The sequence below is a fragment of the Rhinoraja longicauda genome, chromosome 4 (genome assembly GCF_053455715.1).
Source record: "Rhinoraja longicauda isolate Sanriku21f chromosome 4, sRhiLon1.1, whole genome shotgun sequence".
Taxonomy (NCBI): domain Eukaryota; kingdom Metazoa; phylum Chordata; class Chondrichthyes; order Rajiformes; family Arhynchobatidae; genus Rhinoraja; species Rhinoraja longicauda.
The window spans coordinates 20963724-20988787 of record NC_135956.1 but is presented as its reverse complement, the minus strand read 5'-3'; the positions used below and the strand labels follow the sequence as shown (position 1 = coordinate 20988787).

At 43.7% G+C, this 25064-nt stretch overlaps 1 long non-coding RNA gene across 3 annotated transcripts in view; it reads right to left on the bottom strand.

Moving 5' to 3' along the window:
* The window catches only part of LOC144592630 (uncharacterized), a 44390-nt gene extending 19354 nt beyond the window's left edge, over positions 1 to 25036 (bottom strand). For all 3 annotated transcript variants that reach the window (XR_013547158.1, XR_013547157.1, XR_013547156.1), the window contains exon 1: positions 23878 to 25036. This is a non-coding gene — a long non-coding RNA (uncharacterized LOC144592630). The remainder of the gene's footprint in view (positions 1 to 23877) is intronic.
* Positions 25037 to 25064: the final 28 nt, after the last annotated feature.

Here is a 25064-nt window from a genome sequence, read left to right as displayed (position 1 = left end):
TTTTAAATATTGTATTGTACCTGCCACGTGTGAGTTTATAGCAATGAAGAAGCGCATTTAACTTGTTATTTCTGTACTAACTGTGCTGCATGCTGCAAATAGTATTAAGCATTGTAGGAAAGCCTACAATGGTCACAAAGCCATATAATCATTCACACAACTGGTAACAGGCAAGAGGGGACAAAATATATTCAATTTTCCTCTATCATTGCATTCAGGAGCATCATTCCTGGCTAATGCACAATGACATTCTGCATCATTGTCCACTGACTAAAGCCATCACCAAGGAATCACTTTAATACCTTGGATCAAGCTGCCCAGGGAACTCTCCACCTCCTAATAGTTGAAGGGATGTTTCTATTATTAGAGTCCAGGGCAGTAAATATAATAAATCCAATGAAAAAAAGAAAGAGAGAAATCTTCTGTCCAGAGTTATTGGTTCCTGCGAAAAACTATGAAGGAACCCAATGCCTTTTAGAGCAAATGGTACAAGGGAGAAATAAGTGAAGGGGTAGATAATACATTGGAACCGTTGGGGTGGAAGGAACATGCGCAGCAACACCAACAACTTACATGCTGTAAAATCTTTATAACACCATGTAAACTTATTTTCATAATAATAATTAACTCCATGATGTTAGATTTCTAGCAAGACATTAAATGGCATCACTTTAGTATCAGTTTCGGAGACAGTAGCTTGTGTGAGCCTGACATATAGCTAAGAAATCAAACCACAAAATGAAATCAACTCATCAATCAACAGACAAACAAATGCTAGTGTCTATGCTTTTGAATGAATTCAAATAATCCCAGTCAGATCAACTTTAGAAAGGTTAAAACAGATCTCCAGAATATTTCATTACAGTTGTCAAGATACGCAAATTATCTTGCATCTCCTTTAAAATATTATAAATCGAACAACTCCACTCAGTCCGCCTACACCTACCTGATCCCTCGGTTGCTCAACACTTTAACTCCAAAGAAACAGAAGCAGCTTTAGGCCATTCAGTTCCGAGCAGCTGCCCTGTTGATCTTTTAGAAAGGAAATCAGGAGGAATTTCTTTAGTCAGAGGGTGGTGCATCTGTGGAATTCATTGCCAGAGACAGCTGCGGAGGTCAAGTCATTGGGTATTTTTAAGGAGGAGATTGGGGAGGATCTTAATTAGTAAAGGTGTCAGGTGTTGTGGGGAGAAGGCAGGAGAATGGGGTTGAGAGGGAAAGATAGATCAGCCATGATTGAATGGCGGAGTAGACCGAATGGTCTAATTCTGCTGCTAGAACTAATGAACGTGAATTTATGAACATGCACATATTCCCAGCAGAATCAGGAATCAGAGGCATGGATCTTAACTGATTTCCCTTCCTAAATGATTATTATTGAGGTCATGTGCAATTTCTCTGCTGATAAATAGAAACAGGTAACTGCAGGTGCTGGTTTACACAAAAGTACACAAATAATCTGAAGAAGGATTCTGACCCAAAACATCACCCATCCATATTCTCCAGAGATGCTGCCTGAACCAGCACTTTGTGTCCTTCTCACCTGATATCCTGGCTGAGATTATCAATCTCATCACAAACTGGAAATTGAATTTGAGAACTTGCCGGGAGCCAAAAATGGGGATTCTATCTGATGAAGAAAATTATATCAGTTTAACCACTTATAGTGGGTTGATGAAGAGATTAGTTTAATTTGGGATCATGTTCGGCATAGACGTTGTGGGACAAAAGATCTGTTCCTGTGCTGTACTGTCTTTGTGCTCAATGTTTTATGATGAGATTAGGTTGCGGGATATTTGCTGAACACCTTTTGGAGTTTAGTACAGAAGAGGAAGGGAATTCTTATTTAAACAAGTGTCATGGGGTTGTTAGATAGCATTATCCAAGATACTCTCCAAGATTTCCTGTAAGGAGATTAAAGGGAGTAGCTGTCTCAATAGGACAGATTATACAAGTCTGCTAGAGGGAGTGGGTCAAACAGGCCAAGGAGCTTTTCTCATTTTTAATGACTTTGTGAGAAATATATTTGCTGCTGTTTCAAGATAAGAGGTAAATTTGGCATTGCATTAATGTTCTGGGACAAATGTTGAAGAATTTTAATTCTGTGAATCTCATACCATTCTCAAGTTCCAACCAAACATATTCTGGTGAAAATAGATTGACAACATTTAGAGACTTTTCCTCTGCTAAAAATTTATGCCAGTTTCTTAAAGTTCTATATTTTTCTGAGCAATTATAATGGTTTTGGATCGAAATAAAAATAGACCGTGAATTATCGAACATATGTTGTCATGTGTAAAACAGTTTCCACAGCATTTCCAGGATTAATTTGAACATTAGATTTTATAATCCGAGTTTGTAATTTAGTGTGGTTCAAAGGATTAAAATAAGTGACATTGTCTTGTTCCCCAGTTCACTCTCTGTGCCACATGAAAGGAGAGCTATGCTCATCTCCTGTACCACGTAATCCTAAATGCACATTTGCCATAATCCTCTCCAGTGCAATTTGTGTTTTATCGTTTAAAGCCTCCAGTCAGAGTAAGCTTGTACACAACATTTTTTTGAATGAACTCTTCAGTGTTATCAGAAATTGACATTGACTGCAAACAGTACAATCAATTCAATAACCAATTCAATGTGCAAGGAAATCACATTTTAAGTATTTTTTATATGTAACTAGACCTAGACCAAACCTCTACTGCATTGGTGCAGCACCCTCTCCTCCACCCCTCCCCCTCCCCTCTCCCCCCTCCCCACTCACCTCCCCTGCTCCCCCCTCCCCCTCCCCTCCCTCCTCCCCCTCCCTCCCCACTTCCTCCTCCCCTCCCCTCCTCCCCTCCACTCCCCCCTCCCTCCACCCCCTCCCTCCATCCCCTCCCCCTCCCCCCTCCCCTCCCCCGCTCCCGCTCCCCCTCCCTTCCCTCTCCTTCCCCTCCCTTCCCCCTCCCCTTCACCTCCCCGCCCCCTCCCCCCACTCCAACCCCCTCAACCCTCCTTATCCCCCCTCCTCCCCCTCCCTCCACCCCCTCCCTCCCTTCCTCCCCCCTCCCTCCCTAGGAGATAGATTTAAACTTTAAAATGTGAATAACTAAAAATATAACATCGATTTCAATGAAACTTCTTCCATTAGCACCAAAGGGACGACGGTGAGTAAGGTGGGCTTAAAATTGTCACGCTATCGTGTACCGTTTTGGCTGTAGTTCAGGAACAAACAAACAAACAAACGAGAGTTTTAGTATATAGATGGAAGTCCTTTTCTAAAATTTGGTTCTTATTACCATTTGAATTTTTTGATTATTTTATGAATAAATGAAAAACAAGGATATCCTTGCATCTTAACAACTGGGTATTAATATTTATAGACCAAATAAACCAAAGTTTATAAAATTCATTCTGAGTATTTTTTGTTTGTAATGGAAGTCCTTTCTAATATCTGGTTCTAATAACCATTTGATTTTTTTCATTGATTTTTGAATGAATGAAAAACAGGGCTTTCCTTGCATCTTAACAACTGGGCATTACTGTTTATAAACCAAATAAACCAAAGTTTATAAAACCCATCCATTTGTTAAACCAGAAGTCTTAATTTATATTCTGTGCTAATCTGGTACCAATGCCAAAGCACTGCATTCTTCGACTGTTTTCATATTTTACAACAGTGCCACTGAATTAGTCATTAGCATCGTGTCACCTTATACAATGTTCTGCGTCAACCTCCTCTGGACATACAGTATGTTTTGGTTCAGTGGCAGAATTCTTGCTTTGGAGTCTGAAGAATGTGAGTTTAAGCCTTACTCTATTATAACTGTGCTCTGTTGAACAATTCTACTTTACTCTACCCTCCAATTAGACTCCAAATAGAGTCCTGGCTCTACTCTCCAATTCATTCACTGCCTCATCCTCATCTGTGGCCAAAATAGCAATCATCTCTGCATGGCAGGTTTCTGTAGGGACAGCACATCAGCATTATCTTGGTCACACCTCCAGTCTTTACACTGGAGAGCTTTAGACATTAGAGACACAGCGTGGAAACAGGCTCTTTGGCCCACCGAGTCTGCATCAACCAGCGATCACCCTGTACAATAGCACTATCATAGAAACATAGAAACATAGAAAATAGGTGCAGGAGTAGGCCATTCGGCCCTTCGAGCCTGCACCGCCATTCAATTTGGTCATGGCTGATCATCCAGCTCAGTAACCTGTACCTGCCTTCTCTCCATACCCCCTGATCCCTTTAGCAAAAAGGGCCACATCTAACTCCCTCTTAAATATAGCCAATGAACTGGCCTCAACTACCTTCTGTGGCGGAGAATTCCACAGACTCACCACTCTCTGTGTGAAGAAATGTTTTCTCAACTCGGTCCTAAAAGACTTCCCCCTTATCCTTAAGCTGTGACCCCTGGTTCTGGACTCCCCCAACATCGGGAACAATCTTCCCGCATCTAGCCTCTCCAACCCCTTAAGAATTTTATATGTTTCTATAAGATCCCCCCTCAGTCTTCTAAATTCCAGCGAGTACAAGCCTAGTCTATCCAGTCTTTCTTCATATGAAAGTCCCGCCATCCCAGGGATCAATCTAGTGAACCTTCTCTGTACTCTCTCTAAGGCAAGAACGTCTTTCCTCAGATGAGGAGCCCAAAACTGTACACAATACTCCAGGTGCGGTCTCACCAAGGCCCTGTACAACTGCAGTAGAACCTCCCTGCTCCTAAACTCAAATCCTCTTGCTATGAATGCCAACATACCATTTGCTTTCTTCACTGCCTGCTGCACCTGCACGCTTGCTTTCAATGACTGGTGCACCATGACACCCAGGTCACGTTGCATCTCCCCTTCTCCTAATCGTTCACCATTCAGGTAATACTCTGCTTTCCTGTTCTTGCCGCCAAAGTGGATAACCTCACATTTATATCCTACACATTAGCACTATCCTACACACGAGCACCATCCTACACACCAGCACTATCCTACACACGAGCACCATCCTACACACGAGCACCATCCTACACACGAGCACTATCCTACACACGAGTACTATACTACACATGAGCACTATCCTACACACGAGCACTATACTATACACGAGCACTATATTATACACGAGCACTATATTATACACGAGCACTATCCTACACACGAGCACTATCCTACACACGAGCACTATCCTACACACGAGCACTATCCTACACATTAGCACTATCCTACACACGAGCACTATCCTACACACCAGCACTATACTATACATGAGCACTATCCTACACACGAGTATCATCCTACACAGGAGCACTATCCTACACACGAGCACCATCCTACACACGAGCACTATCCTACACACGAGTACTATACTACACATTAGCACTATCCTACACACGAGCACTATACTACACACGAGCACTATCCTACACACGAGCACCATCCTACACACGAGCACTATCCTACACATTCAGGACAACATACAATATACAGAAGCCAATTAAACTACAAATCTGCACGTTTTTTTGGAGTGTGGGAGGAAACTAGAACACTTGAAGAAAGACCACGTGGTCACAGGGAGAACATACAAACTTGGTACAGACAGCACCCGGCGTCAGGATCGAACCCGGGTCTCTGGTGCTGTAAGGCAGCAACTCCAGCACTAAGCCACTATGCCACACTTTTTTTTCTTTATTTTACTATCAGAGCAAAAGGCAAGCTCTCAAACACGACTGGGCTATAAAATCGCTGGACCGTTTGTAGGTGTCAATGATATACACAAAATGCTGAAGTAACTCAAGGGCTCAGGTATCACGTCTGGAGAAAATGGATAGGTGATGTTTCGGGTCGGAACCCTTCTTCAGATTTGTAGGTTTCAATGATGTATTACAGAACAATGTTGGGCTTGGTAAAAGTACTCTTGGGTTTTCAGATTAGGCAGTGACATGAAAACCCAGTGGCCATCAGCAATGCTCACGGTTAAAATGTGGACCTGAAAGGCCCCAGTCCTCGACCTCCCCCAACCTGCAAGGTGCCAACCCCATTCACCGGTCACAATTTCTTCTCATGCCATTGCCCTCCACCAACGTCTCACTACTTGGTACTCCCGCCCCAGCAAAGTGAAACCCTTTTCACGAATTTGGCCCTCAATGGACAGCCATGACTCCAACCCATCCTTGCCCACAATCACAAACCCTCACATTGCCCAGCTTGGTGGGGGAAGAAATGGAAAAATGGAGAACATGTTTAAAGTCAGGTGCTGACATGACATTAGAGTCAGAGAGTCACAGAGTGATACAGTGTGGAAACAGGTCCTTCTGTCCAACTTGCCCACACCGGCCAACATGTCCCAGCTATACTGGTCCCACCTGCCTGCGTTTGGTCCATATCCCTCCAAACCTGTCCTATCCATGTACCTGTTGGTTTCTTAAACATCCCAGCCTCAACTACATCCTCTGGCAGCTTGTTCCATACACCCACCACTCCTTGTGTGAAAAAGTTACCCCTCAGATTCTTATTAAATCTTTTCCCCTGCACCTTGAACCTATGTCCTCTGGTCCACAATTCCCCTACTCTGGGCAAGAGATTCTGTGCATCTATCCGATTTATTCCTCTCATGATCTTACACATCTCTACAAGATCACCCCTCATCCTCCTGCACTCCAAGGAATAGGGACCCAGCCTACTCAACCTCTCCCTATAGCTCAGACCCTCGTCCTGGCATCATCCTCGTAAATCTTTTCTGAACCCTTTCAAGCTTGACCATATCTCTCCTATAACATGGTGCCCAGAACACAATACTCTCACCAACATCTCACCAACATCTTATACAACTGCAACGTGACCTCCCAACTTCTATACTCAATACTCTGACTGATGAAGGCCAATGTGCCAAAAGCCTTTTGACCACCTTATCTACCTCTGTCTCGACCTTCAAGGAAACATGCATCCGCACTCCTAGATCCCTCTGCTCTACAACACAATCCAGAGCCTTACCATTCACTGTGTGGGTCCTGCCCTTATTGGACGTCCTAAAATGCAACATCTCACATTTCTCTGTATGAAATTCCATCAACCATTCCTCAGCCCATCTGGCCAATCGATCCAGATCCTGCTGCAATCTTTCACAACCATCTTCACCATCTGCAAAACCACCCACTTTTGTATCATCAGCAAACTTGCTAATGTATGTTCTCATCCAAATCATTGATGTAGATGACAAACAGTAAACAGAGATAGCTGAATGGATTGCAAATTGTTGCTGTTGCTGTAACTATTTTGTCCCAATCACCGAACCCTGAGGCACACCACTCGTCACAGATCTCCAGTCCGAGAAGCAACCTTCTACCATCACCCTCTGCTTCCTTCCATTTGCTATCCATTCAGCTATCTCTCCTTGGATCCCATGTGATCTCACCTTCCAGAGCAGCTTACCTTGCGGAATCTTGTCGTATGCCTATATGGAATATGTTTGAAATATCAAAAATATTTGCAGCTTTCCTTGTGACAAAATAGTTACAGCAACAGTGTAATCAACTTTGTAGCCAAGATTTTTTAAAGTATAGTTGAACCATATAAAAGTTTCCCCTTTTTATAAACTTGCCCTTGCAATGTTATTCTTATTTTTCCTCCGATCCATTTATTATGACAGGGAAGATAGTTCAAATAACCATCATTAAATATGCTCATCTACCCATGATGCACATAGCAACTGATCATGTTTTTAATAAAACCATTTCAATTGTGTGCCATGAATGAAAATCAAAATATCCTTTTTTTTTCCGCAGTGCAACATTCTTCCCACAAAAGTGGAGCCTTTGTCTGTTCTTTCATCTTCCTGTCACAGCCCACCAATTGCCGTTTTTAGTTGCCCTTCACAAATGTAATGTCCCCCATTTATTTCAATCTCATATAAATTAACAACCAGCCTTTGTTGCCAAAACCATAAAGTCTCGATCCATCTCTCTATTTGCTTTTGCAATTTACACATCGCCATCTCAATGTCCACATATAGAGATAATCTGATGGGTTGACAGAGTATTTGTTCTGGTCCAATTTGGTAATAGCATGCACATTTCAACATCTTACGCATATACAGCCACATCCTGCATTATTATTACTGTTATGATGGGCATTGACTACATGGAATAGATTTAGGCAGTGAGAGTATGTTCAATAGAATACACCAGTGTCAGCTTCGTTTTCTCAAAGGCAAATTTATTCTGGGGAGCTATAGAGTTAACATTCAACCTCTATTTGAAAATCATGTCTGAAGAAGGACTTGATTTCCAATTCACCCAAGAATTGAAGTTGTAGGCTTGTGATGAATGAAGGACATTGGAAATACAAGCTGAATTTGGTCAAACATAAGACATTGAATGGCTGGATAAACAATCCTGAAAACAGTTCAAAAAAGGATGCAAAACTAACACAAAAAAAAGAATATAGAATTGAAGAAACCCCTTCCTGCTTCTTGGTCTAATTTATAGAGTCAAAGTGGACACAAGCATTTCTTTAATAAAGGACGATTTCCAGGAGAAAGACAATAGTTTTGCAAAGTAAGTAGACGTTGTCAACTTTAGTCTCAGCATCACCTGGTTTTCACTGTTTAAATTGCAATATAATCGTGTCCACAAACAGCTTTGTGGAACCTTTGTAGAAACATAGAAACATAGAAAATAGGTGCAGGAGTAGGCCATTCGGCCCTTTGAGCCATCACCGCCATTTAATACAATCATGGCTGATCATCCAAAATCAGTATCCCATTCCTGCTTTCTTCCCAAATCCCTTAATTCCGTTAGCCCTAAGAGCTATATCTAACTCTCTCTCTTGAATACATCCAGTGAATCGGCCTCCACTGCCTTCTGTGACAGAGAATTCCACAGATTCATAATTCTGGGTGAAAAGAAAATTCCTCATCTCAGTCCTAAATGGCCTCCCCCTTATTCTTAAACTGTGACTCCTGGTTCTGGACTCCCCCAACATCGTGCACATTGTTCCCGCATCTAGTCTGTCCAATCCTTTAAAAGTTGTATATGCTTCCATAAGATCCCCTCTCATCCTTCTAAAATCCAGTGAATATAAGCCGAGTCGATCCATTCTTATCCGCGAATGTTGGTAAAAGTGAATTGTAGAATTCATTCAAGAATTTAAAGGTGATGAAGCTGCCCTCTCCTACTAATGCAGAAGCAGAGAAAACTATGTCAAAAGCAAGGCTATAGTCAATGGTAAGCAACCTGTAGAAAGAATGTAATTTCTTGTTGCAAAAGTACTGTCCAGAGCTGAAACATATGGCTTGTTTTTCAATCAGAAGGTTAAAAAAGCCAACCTGTATTAACCACATCCCGGGATGGCGGGACTGACATATGATGAAAGAATGGGTCGAATGGGCTTGTATTCACTGGAATTTAGAAGGATGAGATGGGGTCTTATAGAAACATATCAAATTCTTAAGGGATTGGAAAGGAAAATGTTCCCAATGTTAGGGGAGTTCAGAACCAGGGATCACATAGTGTAAGAATAAGGGGTAGGCCATTTAAGACTGAGATGAGGTAAAATGATTCACCCAGAGAGTTGTGATTCTGTGGAATTATCTGCCACAGAAGGCAGTGGAGGCCAATTCACTGGATGTTTTCAAGAGAGGGTTAGATTTAGCACTTAGGGCAAACAGAATCAAGGGATATGGGGGAAAAGCAGGAGCGGGGTACTGATTTTGGATGATCAGCCATGATCATATTGACTGGCTACTCCTGCACCTATTTTCTATGTTTCTATGTTTCTACCATATCAACCATTTGCTAGATTGGCACACGGTGAATCATCAAATTATTTTTACTTCATTGGTTCATCAACGATTACCATTCCAAAGACAGTTTATGTTAATTTTAGTCTCAGCAACAGCTGTTTTTTGCTTTTTAAATTGAAATGCAAGGCCCTATTGCTCACGGATAATTGCTCAGTTCATCCTAGTGTTCAAAGACCAACAGCTATCTGATTATCTATTCTCCAACCCAACTCAACTTCATTTACTCAGCCAATGAACCAAGGTGGAATTGAACATTTGAAATCATTCTGCAGCTCAAGACTTTTGTCCATGAGAAAATTACCAGCGTGGAATCCAGTGAAAATCTTGATATGTACGTTCTTTAAACTGTAACATCCTGAATAAAGTTGAGGTACAATTAAAGCAGGAAACAATCTAGAATTGCTTCCTTCATATATTTTTTGTGAAGCTACTGATAAAAAAATCAAAACATTTGCAGTCTATGATATCACCGATGATAATGGACTGGGACGAGAAAAGAATTATTGGCCAGTGTACCTACTGTTAATAACACTGAATCTTGTCATACAGTGTGGAAGCAGGACCATCGGCCCAACTTGCCCACACCGACCAACATGTCCCATTTACACTAGTCCCACCTGCCTGCGTTTGGCCCTTTTCACTCTAAACCTGACCTATTCATGTGCCTCTCTAAATATTTCTTAAATGTTGTGACTGTACCTGCCTCAAATACCTCCACTGGTGGCTCGTTCCCTGCACTCACCACCCTTTGTGTAAAAAAGGTACCCCTCGGGTTCCTATTAAATCTTTCTCCCCTCACCTTCAACCTATGTCCTCTGGTTCTCAATTTCTCTACTCTGGGCAAGAGACTTTGTGCGTCTACTCGATCTATTCCTCTCATCATGTACGGCATCATACATGAGGATGCCATTACAGAAGCTGTTATAAAGGCATCATCATCCCAGGAGCTAGCAGAGGATGATGAGGTGCAAATGGAAGCTGATCATCCATGTGTCACCAGCACTGGAGTGTTCAGTGAGTCTTTGCATGATTTTCAACAGTCCCACCAATATAAACAAAAGAGCATTTGCGTTACTGGCCAGCTTTCCAATCTAAGAGGGAACTGTCACGAATGAAGCAACAACATTGAAAACCTGTTTTGCAACTAATGGATTATCACCAATAGTTATCAGTACTTTAGGTTTTAAAATGTTTGGCTCCTAAAATTTTGGCTACAAAATGTTTACTTTTAGCATTTGATAGGGTAGGGCATGGGATTTATAGAGTTGAGGTCTTTGATTGTTGAGTGAAATAATACTTCCTCGGATTCCCCTTTAATCCTTCTGCTGATTAATTTCAATCATTGCCCTCTGGTTATTGAACTCTATAGTAAGGGAAATAATAATTCCTATTCATCCTGTCCAGACATTGTCCTGTCTGCTTTATTTAAAAGAAAAACTCCCGGCCAGATTGTCTCTCCTTATAAACTATAATTCACTAGCGTGGGCAACATCTTCATACCTTTGTGTGTAGGAAAGAACAGCAGATGCTGGTTTAAATCGAAGGTAGACACAAAATGCTGGAGTCGCTCAGCGGAACAGGCAGCTATCCTCATAACTTTCCTCTGCGTGACATCCTTCATGTAGACTGGTGATCAGAACTGTAAAGCAGTGCACAAGCTTTATATAGCGGCTCATCCATTTTTAAAGATGCTGGATCCGTTAATTCTCATTCTCCTCGTTTGCCATTGCCAGCAATTCACACTCATCCTCCTCAATGTCAATGCCTAAATGATCCCCTCTTGCGTGAATAACAGATGCGATGAATAAATTCGGAACTTTACACTCATCTTCTGCCCCCATTCTCAGATTACGGTTTTAGAATTCAGTAAGCTAGTTTTTTCCTTTCCAATAATGTTATATAATTATCTGGCCTTTCCTGGGATTTGCCTGCCAATATTCATTCCAGCACCTAATTTCCTCTGAATTGTGTCGCTGAATCTTTTATTCTCCTGCAGGCTCCCTGTATTATTTGAAGAAAATCTGCCACTTTCTTCCTTTATTTTTGTTGTTTCCTGCCCTGGAAGTTCCTCAACTTCTGTGGCCTTTTGTTGGGAGAGTGCTTGTTCTGGACTCACAACTCCTTGAGCATCATCCCCTCCTCTGACACTGATTTGACTTCAAGTTATGTTATGTTGTGGATCTACATATTGAGGCCACGACCGAGAAAGCACACCAACACCTCTACTTCCTCAGAAGGCTTAGGAATTTTGCCATGTCCCCTACAACTTCTACAGATGTATACCAGAAAGCATTTTATCAGGATGCATCACAGCTTGGTTTGGGAACAGCACCATCCAAGACCGCAAGAAATTGCAGTGAATTATGGACACAGTCCAGACCATCACACTAACCAACCTCCCTTCGATTCACTCCGTTTATACCTCACTCAGCCTCAGCAGCATAATCAAGGGTGAGTCGCACCCTGGCCACTCCCTCTTCTCCCCTCTCCCATCAGGCAAAAGGTATAGAAGTGTGAAAACACACACCTCCAGATTCAGGGACAGTTTCTTCCCAGCTATTATCGGGCAACTGAATCATACTACCACAACCAGAGAGCAGTCCTGAACTACTATCTTCCTCATTGGTGATCCTCGGACTATCCTAGATCAGACTTTGCTGGCTTTACTTTGCACTAAAAGTTATTGCTTTATCATGTATCTATGGACTGTAAATAGCTTGATTGTAATCAGGTATTGTCTTTCTGCTGACTGGATAGCATGCAACAAAAGCTTTTCACTGTACCTCGGTACGTTGTGTACTATACATGCGACAATAAACTAAACTGAGTTATTTTCCTCAGGTTTAGTCTCCAAGTCCACCTCTGTAGGTGAATCTTTGTTGATGGAGAATGCATCTTTTTATACAATCATAAACCAAAGTTCTATACAGAATGGAAACAAGCCCCCTTTGCCCACCTCATTCATGCTATCCAAGTTGTCCCATTTAGCCCAAGCCCTCTAAACTCTTTCAATCCATATATTTGTCCAAATGCCTTTGTAAATTGTAATGCATCCACTGCACAGCTGCCTCCGGCTCTCATTGCAGATACAGACTGTACTCTGAGTGAAAATGATTCCCCCCTGAGGTCTCACTATTTTTAGAATCCTTGACCCTTGAAATAAGACAATGAACATTCACTTTATCTATGTGTAGGGAGGAACTGCAGATGCTGGTTTAAACCGAAGAGAGACACAAAAAGCTGGAGTCATTTAGCAGGACAGGCAGCATCTCTGGAGAGAAGGAATGGGTGATGTTTCGGGTCGAGATCCTTCTTCAGACTTTCTTATAGCTGGGCGAAAAAAACTGAATTCAGTGCCCCAAGTGTGGTTACACCATTGACTCATACAGCTGTATTGAATTCTCTGCCTCAGAAGGCAGTGGGGGCCAATTCTCTGAATGCATTCAAGAGGGAGCTAGATAGAGCTCTTAAGGATAGCGGTCAGAGGGTATGGGGAGAAGGCAGGAACGGGGTACTGATTGAGAATGATCAGCCATGATCACATTGAATGGCGGTGCTGGCTCGAAGGGCCGAATGGCCTCCTCCTGCACCTATTGTCTATTGTCTATTGTCTATTGTATTATGATGTCCCACCTTTTTTACTCAATACCCTTCCCAGTGAAGTTGAGCATGCTAAACTTCTTCATCATTCTGTCCAACTGACTTGCCACTTTCAGGGAACCATGCACGTGAATTCCCAGATTTCTGCAACACCCTCCATGCATCTACCATTCACTGCACATGTTCTGCCCTGGTTTGACATACCACAGTGCAATTCCTCACATTTGTTAGTTCAATTCCATTTGCCATTCCTTATCCCAACTGATCTAAATCCTGTTGCAAACTGAGATATCCTTCCTCACTGTCCACTATACCATCAATTTTGACGTCATCTGCAAACTTACTAATAATGTTATCTGTGTTGCCATCTAAATTGTTAACATAGGAAACGAACAACAGTGGAGCCAGCATCAACTTTGCTGGCATTCCACTAGTCCCATGCCTCCAGTCAGAAAACCAACCCTCCACAACTACTTTTGATTCCTTCCTCCATGGCAATTTTGGATGCAATTGGCTAGCTCACCCTGAGTTCCATATGAGCTTTGGATAGCATGCAAAACAAAGCTATTTACAGTACCTCAGTACATGTGACAATAATAAACCTAAACCCTTGAACTGCTGACAAAACAAATTAAACTGGTCAAGGTTCGTAGTCACTAGTGACAACTAAAAGCAGAATTTAGTTGGCTTCAGGAGCTTTGAGATTTAGAAACAAGACCAAGCCATGATATTCAGCACCTCAGGCCAATTCCACAATTTAACTGGATCATGGCTAATCTGTAACGCCATTTCAGTGTCAAGCTTTCAATAACCATTCGCACGTTTCCTGACACAAATCATTCAATCTCAGTTCTAAAATGCTTAAGTGACCTCCCTCCAAACCCATTTTGGAGGAAGCAGTTGCAAATGTCTTCCACCTCTCATGTGAAGAAAGGTTTTGTGAAATCACTCCCCAGCTGCAATTTTAAGCTTGGCCCGTGTTCTTGATTTTCTCACAAGATGATATAGTTTTTCTCTACCTACTCTATTAAATCCTTTAATCATCTCAAGCACCTCAATTAGATTGGCTCTTAATCCTTTATTTTCAGGAGAATGCAAACCTTCTTGATGCAGCCTGGCCTCAAAATTTAAACCATTTGATCCTAGAATTGTTCTATCAAATCTATGTCATGTGCACACCTAAATTTATCTTTTCTCCTTAAGGTATGGTGCCCAGAGCTCAATGCAATAATCTTGGTATTCATGGTATATCGATTGTACACACCAAGAACCACATATTTCCACTCTCACTTAATCCATCAATGTTCCTTTGTAACATTTGCCCCATCTCCACTATTTGTTGTGACAGACAACTATGAATAAACTTAGATAAACAGTTGCCTATTCCTTCATTAGTCATTTATAAATATGGTCAAATGCAAAACCCACTGAGAGATCCCGTAAAACCTATACCACCACTTTGAGTTTATTCTTATTTCCCCCTCTTTTGCTTCTTATCCAACTTCCTAACCAAGCTGATAGGTTGTTTCCAATTCCATACCTTCTCACTTATACTAAAATCTTTTATGTAGAAATTTGCCAAGTACCATCTGAATGTCCATATAAATAACACCAGAGGTATAAGAAAATAACTGCAGATGCTGGTACAAATCGAATCAGTCTGAAGAAGGGTCTCGACCCGAAACGTCACCCATTCCTTCTCTCCTGAGATGCTGCCTGACCTGCTGAGTTACTCCAGCATTTTGTGAATAAATAAATAACACCAGAGATCCTTTCTTCTCATAGAGTCAGAGAGTGATACAGTGTGGAAACAGGCCCTTCGGCCCAACTTGCCCACACTGGGCAACATGTCCCAGCAGCACTAGCGCCACTTGCCTGCGTTTGGTCCATAGCCCTCCAAACCTGTCCTCTCCTCGACTATTACCTCCCCAAAGAATTGGCTCATTAGATGCATGTTATCCTTCACAAATCAACAGACTCTCTCCACGTTACTCATGCTTATCCAAATTCTCAATCATTTTATCCCTTTTGACAGTATTGCTCAAGGCTAATGTTAGACTGGTATTCTATGATATCTGAGATTATTTCCTATTCTATGAGAAGACTATTTCCCTGGGTATCCAGTGCCTTTCCCGCGGTCCAGGCTTCAGCTCAGGGGTGACCGCGCTTTTGCGGTTGCAGCTCCTAGTCTATGGAACAGCACCCCTCTCCCCATCAGAACTGCCCCCTCCATCGACACCTTTAAGTCCAGGCTCAAAACCTTTTTCTACGCCCTAGCGTTTGAGGCCCTCTGAGGGGGCGCTGTGAACTGTTTATGTATGTGCTGTTATGTTTGTGTGCCATTGTATGTTTGTTCTTAGTACCTGAACTGATGTACAGCACTTTGGTCAACGTGGGTTGTTTTTAAATGTGCTATACAAATAAAATTGACTTGACTTGACTTGACTTCCATGCCTATGGATGAACAGTTTTTTTCTCCCACTAGCAATTTGATTAATGTGTGTAGGGCAGATTTTGAATTCCACACAAAATCCAAATCCCGGTTTCGGTTATTGCAACATCTGCAAATCTATGTATCAGGGAGAATCTTGCCACACTGAAATGAAAATCTTAAGCCACAAATACAAACTGGTCTTTGATTATTTTAATTGGCGACCTCTGTAAACATTCTTCTCTGTTTTGTTTCTGAGCTCAAGCTAATTTAAGTGTCGGCGACAGCTCTGCTTGATTCCTCAAAATAATTCATTAACATTCTTAGTTGCAAGAAATTTACCAAATACTTTTGATGGTTACAACTGATGTCCAGAATAGATGTAAAAAACCCAGATTCAGCAATTCCTATTCTTTGAGCATTTTCTCACGGAGAGGATAAAATCTTTAGTCAGAGGGTGGTGTATCTGTGTAATTCATTGCCACCGTCAGCTGGGGACGCCAAGTCAATGGATATTTTTAAGGCAGAGATTGACACATTCTTGATTAGTAAGGTGTCAGAGGTTATGGGACGAAGGCAGGAGAATGGGGTTGGGAGGGAAAGATGGATCACCTACGATAGAATGAAGGAGCAGACATAAGATCGACACAAAATGCTGGAGTAACTCAGCGGGACAGGCAGATTCTCTGGAGAGAAGGAATGGGTGACATTTCGGGTCGAGACCCTTCTTCGTACTGGTTGTCTACTGGGAGTAGATGGGCCGAATGGCCTAAATCTGCTGCTAGCACTTATGAACGTGAAAACCACAAAGTGTCGAAGTAACTCAACAGGTCCGGCAGCATCTTGGGAGGACATGGATAGGCAACTTTTCAAGCCGGGACCCTTCTTCAGATTCTGTGTTTTGCTCAAGATTCCAGCATCTGCATTTCCTTGTTTCTCTTAAATGACGCAGCACTTTCTTCCAATTGAGAAAACAAAAGCAATGCCAAAAGTATCACTGCATATCATGTCTGGCAAGTGTCATTTAAACTCTAACATTTTTACATTCTACACAAAGACTCAGGAAAGTTAAACAATCAAGGAACTGGAGGAACAGAAAATACATTACTCCTGAAGGAGCCTTTAGATTCACTGAAGTCATCTCCATCACGCTCGCACTTTAGTCCATTGGCATGGAAAGATCTCAGAGATTACTACCAACATATCCCTTCTTCAACTGCACTGATTATAACATTTGGGAACAATTCTCAAATAACAGTGAGATCTGTTCTTAAATTCATAAGTTGTAGGAGCAGAATCAGGCCATTCGGTCCATCAAGTTTACTCTGGCATTCAATCAAGGCTGATCTATCTTTCCCTCTCAACCGCATTCTCCTGCCTTCTCCCCATAACCCCTGACACCCATACTAATCGAGAATCGATCTGTCTCTCCCTTAAAAATATCCAGTGACTTGGCCCTCACAGCCTTCTGTGACAATGAATTCCACGGAATCTCCACCCTTGTTTTGTTTTTGGATCCTGGGGAGCTGATTGGGAAGCAGTCAGGGGGAGGGACTTCTCCACCGGAAGAGCATTTGAGGAGATTAGATTGCTAATCTTCTTCTGGGGCAATGGAAAGCACTGGGTCTCTGCAGCGCTCCTGAGTCTCCCGTTTGAAGGAGGGTGGGCAGTCACTGCTGTGCATTTACACCCAGTTGGCGGCTCTCCACCTCAGGATCCTGCAGAGATACCTGTACTCGGAGCGTCCTCCCAGGTGGCACGTGCTGGCGACGCAACTTTTCCATCAGGGCCGCTGCCTGCAAGGAGGTACGCGGATACCGGTGGTGGGCATCAGCTGCGTTGTCCATTAGAGGATGCCTGGCTTCCACCGGGACCTGCTGAGAGTCTGGAACTTGGTTGCCATTGACCAGGACCCCCCTTCTGCAGGCGGAGAGCAACGACCCGGGCGTGAGAGCGGCTGCCCCTTGTCCCCCCCCCCCCCCCCCGCTGGGTGTCGGAGGACCCGGGTGTGAGAGCGGCTGCCCCTTGTCGTCGTCCCCGCCGGGTGTCGGAGGACCCGGGCGTGAGAGCGGCTGCCCCTTGTCCCCCCCCGCTGGGTGTCGGAGGACCCGGGCGTGAGAGCGGCTGCCCCTTGTCCCCCCCGCTGGGTGTCGGAGGACCCGGGCGTGAGAGCGGCTGCCCCTTGTCCCCCCTGCTGGGTGTCGGGGGACCCGGGCATGAGAGCAGCCAGCCCTTGTCCCGCCCCACCGGGTGTAAGGGGTGGGGGGCTCGAACGTGTGGGGTACTCGTGGCTGAGCGTCCCCTGCTCAGCCGGAAGTAACCAGGCGCCAAAATCCTTCTCAGGAGCCGGTCCCACACAACCCAAGCTGCCTTTCCTCGATACCCCTCACCTCCCTCCGAGATGCAGGGAGGCATCTCCTGTCCGGGCTCCTCCTCCACACCCTGCACTTCCTCGCCCTGGTCCACCATCCGGACTCAAGGTGGCAGTCGGTGTTGCCTTGAGGTTGCGGGAAGGTCCCCCAGTGCGGGTCCCCCCACGCAGGGATTCTCCCCCTCCACATCGGGGTCCTGGGGTGGAGGGCGTTGCACCGAGGAGTCCCTTGCAACCTGTTTCTCTCGCGGTTCACAGACTCGCCAGCCGCCTGCCACTGTTGCGGGCTGGAAGAGTCTGTGTTCCATGTGTACATGGAGTGTGTGAGGTTACAGCCCCTGTTTCAATACCTGAAGGGGCTGCTCCTGGTTGCACTTCACACCCACCGTCCTCATTTTTGGACACCCTGTTGTGCGTAGGGTAGCGCCAAAGATGTCCTGATTGGGTTGCTCCTAGGCCTGGCCAAGCTGGCAATCTGTGAGTCATGGCGAAGAGGGCTCTGCCCGAGCCGGCTGCCTCCCCCTTTTCCGGGGTTATGTCCACGCCCGGGTAGTTTTAGAGAGGGACTACGCGCTGTCCACGGGCGCCATGGGGGATTTCCGGGACTGTTGGACACCGCGGGGGGTGGAGCGTATCCTCAATAAGGATTGTATTATAGTTATTTGAAAATTTAGTGTCTTAGATAATTTGGTGATTTTGCACTATGGTGGTGGGTGTGTGTTACCACGGTTTTGTTTTGTATTATTTTGTATCATAATTGAATTAATTATTTTTGATTTTTAAAAAAAGGTTGGACTGGTAGGCCGGCACATCGCGGACTCCGAACTCAGGCCCGAGCCACCGGCATTGACTAGCAACGAGGATGTGGAACATCAGGTCGGAGGTCAAGGACGTGAAGAAAAAAGGGGACCCGGCGTTGGGGAGGGCTGCCAAGAACAAGAGGGACCTGTGGTGGTGGGGGGGGGGGGGGGAGGGGGGGACACGAAGAAGGGGCCAACAATATTTAAGGGTACTTTGAAACTTTGTCTGCGCCTTGTGGCGTCTTTTTTGTGTACTGTGTATGCAAAAACAATGAATTTCATCATACCTTTACGGTTCATGTAACAATTAAGTATCTATCTATCTATCTATCTATCTATCTATCTATCTATCTATCTATCTATCTATCTATCTATCTATCTATCTATCTATCTATCTATCTATCTATCTATCTATCTATTTATCTATCTATCTATCTGTCTGTCTGTCTATCTGTCTGTCTGTCTATCTATCTGTCTGTCTATCTATCTATCTGTCTGTCTATCTATCTGTCCGTCTCTGTCTGTCTATCTGTGACTGATCTATCTTTCCCTCTCAACCCCATTTCCCTGCCTTCTCCCCATAACCCCTGACACCTTTACTAATCATGAATCTGTCAATCTCTGCATTAAAAATATCCATTGGCTTGGCCTCTACAGTCGTCTGTGGCAATGAATTCCACAGATGCATCACTCTCTAAGTTCCTCCTCATCTCCTTTCTCAAGGAGATCCTTTCTAAATCCTTTTCATGGTTCTTGCTTTTAACAATTGCTTGGCATATTTACCCAGCAGATAACAACGGCATGATTGTGTAGGATCCATTAAGATGTAACAAGGCCTGAGTAACAAACAAGCTTTAGGGACTGTACTGTTGGTGTCTCACTGTACACCACTAAGATAGCTCTTAGCAGGACCAAAGTGGGGCAGTATAAAAGCTCTAAATGTCTTGGATATTTAGAGACATTTAAAAGCTTTTAAGATTTCTTTAAAAACTGAAATAGAAATGTTTTAATCTTTAAAAAAATAACTAAAAGTCATTAAAACGGATTTAATTAAACTATTGAAATAAAGTACACTAAATAAAATCTAATAATACTTACTTTTTCCTGAACTATCTACAAAGATTGGGAATCATCATTTAAGTCAATCGGATTGCTGCTCGTGCTGCAGGTCTGGCTGATGTAGGACAGAAGGTGAGACCAGATCCCCCAGCATAATGCAAGGGGAATTTCAGCTCCACCTCTGAAGCTTGGCAACAGAGATGCACCAGCAGCTATCAGTCGATACATCCCACACCTACTGTGGATCTGTGCAAGTCTGGGACCTACTTTCCTGGGGGCACTAAACATCTGTAGTTCTGAGGAGGTCTGATTTGTCTAAAATACTAAGTGGTTTCGACTTTAGACTTTACTTTAGACTTTAGAGATACAGAGCGGAAACAGTCCCACCGAGTCTGTGCCGACCAACGATCACCCCTGACACTAGTACTATTCTACACGCTAGGGACAATTTAGAATTTTACCCAAGCTAATTAACCTGGTGTGGGAGGAAACCGGTGCACCTGGAGAAAACCCATGCAGTCACAGGGAGAACCTACACACTCCGTACAGAGAGGCCAGGATCAAACCCGGGCCTCTGCCGCTGTAAAGCAGCAACTTTACCACTGCTCCACTGTGCCGCCCCATTAGTTATTACCAATTTAAACCAGCACAAAATGTGTAATTGCAAGTCTTCCTCGATTACCGCATGATTGGTTAAACTGGCATTAAAGATTCTGACCAGCTTGTACTGGAGAGTGATGTCTTCTTAAAATAACGAGCTTTTGTATGTTGAAGAATCAATGACCTTTCTTGGTCTGATGCTCATCCAGGGGTTTTGATTAATCATGTCATTGTGGCTTGTATCATTATTGTTGCACCATCCATATATTCAATAAATGAAGTGCAATTTGATGAATACTTGCATGAAAGAGCTGATTTTGTGTCCCACTATTACCAATGTTCATAAATAAAACTAATCTCTACAATTGGAAATGTGTCCCCAGTCCTACATTGTACAATGTTATTTCAAGCAACCGGTTTGATCTTACACCCAAAAATTACCTTCTATTTATTTTCAAATTGATATGATAAGCAACAAAACTTGTATTTTACATGGCATATAATAATTTAGACACAATTATGTTAAAATGACATCCAAAGCAATTATGCTGTCAGATTATTTTTATAGTCAACATATAAATATTGGAAAAACAGTAAAATAGATAAATACGCCACAATAGAAACGTGGTCTCAGGCTCCGATATACACAGCACATTCTCCTGTTTGGATTAAGAAGATGTCTCTTGTCAAATCTGATAATCTTCTCTTGGCTATTCAACATTATTGTTTATAATTGTTCTACGTTACTCTATAAAATTCTTACGTCCGCAGGGAACCGATGCATTTTCTTTTAATTTTGTTATCGAGGGCACAATTTTGTGGAAGACGTTAAATATGCAAAATAAAACTACCTGTAGTGCACAGAACAATAAAGGAAGTCATTAATTCTGCTCATTTTAATAGTTGGGTTCATTACAATCTTTTTGTTGTAATTTTCCTCATCAGTAATCCATCAACCTTTCTGAAACACGACTTCAATGAGGTATCGTGCAGCTCCTCACCCAAAGAAATATAATTCATACATGTAAAAGACATTGTAAAACATTTTTTTTAAACCATTTGGACTGGTACACCGACAGGAAAGATTGAGAGGATATGGGTCATACCCAAGCATTTCTGGAGAACATAGAGAGGTGATGTTTCGAATCGGGACCCTTCTTCAGACTCAAACAGTCCTATACTGAACAATTTAACGAGCCGTCAAAGAAGCACTGGGGGGGGGGGGGGGGGGCACGTGTTGTTTACCTATTAGGGCTGGTATAGCTCTGAACCCTTTGAATCTACTCTGCCAGGTGACTAGTTTACTAATCGACACAGTGGCGCAGCGGTAGAGTTGCTGCATGACAGCGCCAGAGACCCGGGTTCGATCCTGACTCCAGGTGCTATCTGTCAGGAGCTTGTACGTTCTCCCTGTGGGCTTTCTCCGGGTATTCCGGTTTCCACCCACATTCCAAAGATGAACAGGTTTTTAGGTTAATTGGCCTCAGTAAAAACTGTAAATTGTCCCTAGTGTGTAGGATAGTGCGAGTATGGGGTGATGGCTGGTCTGCGCGGACTCAGTGGGCCGAAGGGCCTGCTTCTGCACAGTATCGTCTAAAGTCTAAACATGAGACAATAAAGAAACATTGAACTCAGCTGGTCAGGCTGCAACTCCATGAGGTTTCAGGTCGGGACATTTCTTTGGACTGAGATTCTGGTGTTATTCCCAGAGGTCTGGTAATTTGAATGGCATGTGCGCCACCAGGAATGTTGAATCTTTGCTGTTTGTTCATGAATAACTCCTGACATGACTGGATAATATTTGGGCATCCACTCCAACACTCCAAATCAGAGCGGTAAGAAAAGTACCTAAAGACAGCGTTTTGAAGCCGGTTACCCATTAATGTAACCGTCCAGTTACCTATAAATTACCCCCAGTGTGTGAGACCGCCAGACTAGTGAGAGAGAAATTGGAATCGCCAATAATATTGCCATTGGTATTGAAACGATTGATTGAACCCAAGCACTTACGAGCCCAAGCCCAGTGGTATGAACATCGACTTCTCCAACTTTAGATAGTTCCTCTGTCCCTCCCGTCCCCTCCTCCTTCCCAGATCTCCCTCTATCCTCCTGTCTCCACCTATATCCTTCCTCTGTTCCGCCCCCCCCTGACATCAGTCTGAAGAAGGGTCTCGACCCGAAACATCATCCATTCCTTCTCTCCCGAGATGCTGCCTGACCTGCTGAGTTACTCCAGTGAATAAAAACCTTCGATTTGTAACATCATCTGCAGTTATCTTCTTATACCACTTACGTACGTGCATTGCCTGCGCAATATAAATCAACAGCATAAACAGAGCCATAATGTTTTAAAATATTCATATTAATTTATGTACAGAGTAGATGCGCAAAATCACATATTTAGTAACCGTGTGACCAGCTCAAGCGATGTGTGCTGCGGGCTCACGACACTAAAGAGACACAAAATGCTGGAGTAACTCAGCAGGTCAGCCAGCATCTCTGGAGGAAAGGAATAGGTGACGTTTCGGGTCGAGGTCCTTCTCCGGAGATGCTGCCTGACCCGCTGAGTTACTCCAGCATTTTGTATCTATCTTCGATGTAAACCAGCGTCTGCGGTTCATTCCTACAAGTCCAATACAAAAGAGAGGTCTCTCTTACTATGAGTGTCCATTTAACTGTTTAAAACGCTTCTATGTCACTAAAGCATGTTACTGTACGCGGTATAAATATACACACATAGGTAAACCACATAGTACAACATAGAATTACACGCGCGCAGGCATTTTATATATAATTACCTATGTAAGTAAAAAATATAAGTAAGTAAAAAATATAAATATGCTTGCCGTTTTTTACAAGCAAGAGTTTGGGCATTGTGGATATCAGTAAACAAATGTACGATACCTACATAAATGCCTCTTAACAATATAATTAAGATGTACGTGTCTATCCTTTCCTCCATTTAAACCAAGCTTCTCTCTGGTTTTCACCTTGTTACAGAGTTAATACTGTCCGGTATTTCTGTCTCAGACTGCTGGAGCTGAAGAAGGGTCTCGACCCGAAACGTACACCATCCTCTTTCTCCAGAGTTGATGCCTGACCCCACTGAGGTACTCCAGCAAAGTGCTGGAGCTCACATTTCGCTTAGCTTCTCACTTGCTCCCCCCCCCCCCCTTCCCCCCCTCCGTCTCGCTGCACGCCTCTCACTCTTCCTCAACTGCTGCACCTCTCCACTTACCTCTCTAATGCAATTCACACTCCTCTCCCACCGTCCTCTGATCTCCCCCTCAGATACCGATGCCGTTGGAGCTGCCACACGGCGCTGGATACCCGGGTTCCATCCTGACCTTGGCTGTTGACAGCGTGGAGTTTCAACGCTCTCCCTGCGACCGCGTGGGCTTCGTCTGGGTGCTCCGGTTTCCTCCCACATACCAAAGACGTGCGGCTCTGTAGGTAATTGGCTTCTGTAACATTGCTCCGGATGTGTAGGTGAAAGTGGGATAACGTAGAACTAACGTGAACGGGCGAACTAATGTGATGGGTCACATTTCGGGTCGAGACCCTTCTTCAGACTGAGAGTCAGGGGAGAGGGTGACATAGAGATATGGAAGGGTAAGGTGTGAAAACGATAGATCAAAGGGATATGGGTAAGGTGTGAAAACGATAGATCAAAGGGATATGGGTAAGGTGTGAAAACGATAGATCAAATATCTCCTTTACACACCCTACCCATCCATATCTCTCTCTCCCCCTCCCCTGACTCTCAGTCTGAAGAAGGGTCTCGGCCCATTCCTTCCCTCCAGAGATGCTGCCTGTCCCACCGAGTTACTCCAATATTTTGTGTCTATCTTCGGTGTAAACCAGCATCTGCAGTTCCCCCCTTCACAACCAGTGTGATGGTTGGCATGGACACGACGGGCCGAAGGGCGATGCTGTATCTCGAAACTAAACAAACGCTCGCAGTCCCATCGTGTTCTCCCGCTTTCATTCTACCCCCAGACCCACATCCAGCCTTTATCCTACTTATTCGCAACTGGATTATGATGTAAACATGCCAGTCGGAGCCTGTGCCATGTGCTGGCGGCTACCACAGGCCGCCTTGTCTCTCCACCACTCTCTCTCCCTCTCCCAATGCCACTGTGTCTCCTCAGACCACACTCGGCTTCTCCCGCTGTCTCTACCTTCGGGACCCGGGTTCCCCGTTCATCTCATTGCCACTGCATCGCGTTCACCGCTCACTTTGCATTTCTCTCAGTCTATTCCCGTCCTATTTATCCGCTCGTGTGTTGCCTCTGTCATATTTGTTGTGTGTTTTTGACTCCTTGTCCACATTTGCCTCTCTCTCTCTCTCTTTCTCTCTCCCCCTTTTCTCCCTCTCCCCATCTCTCTCACTCACCCCCCCCCTCTCTCTCTCTCCCCCCTCCT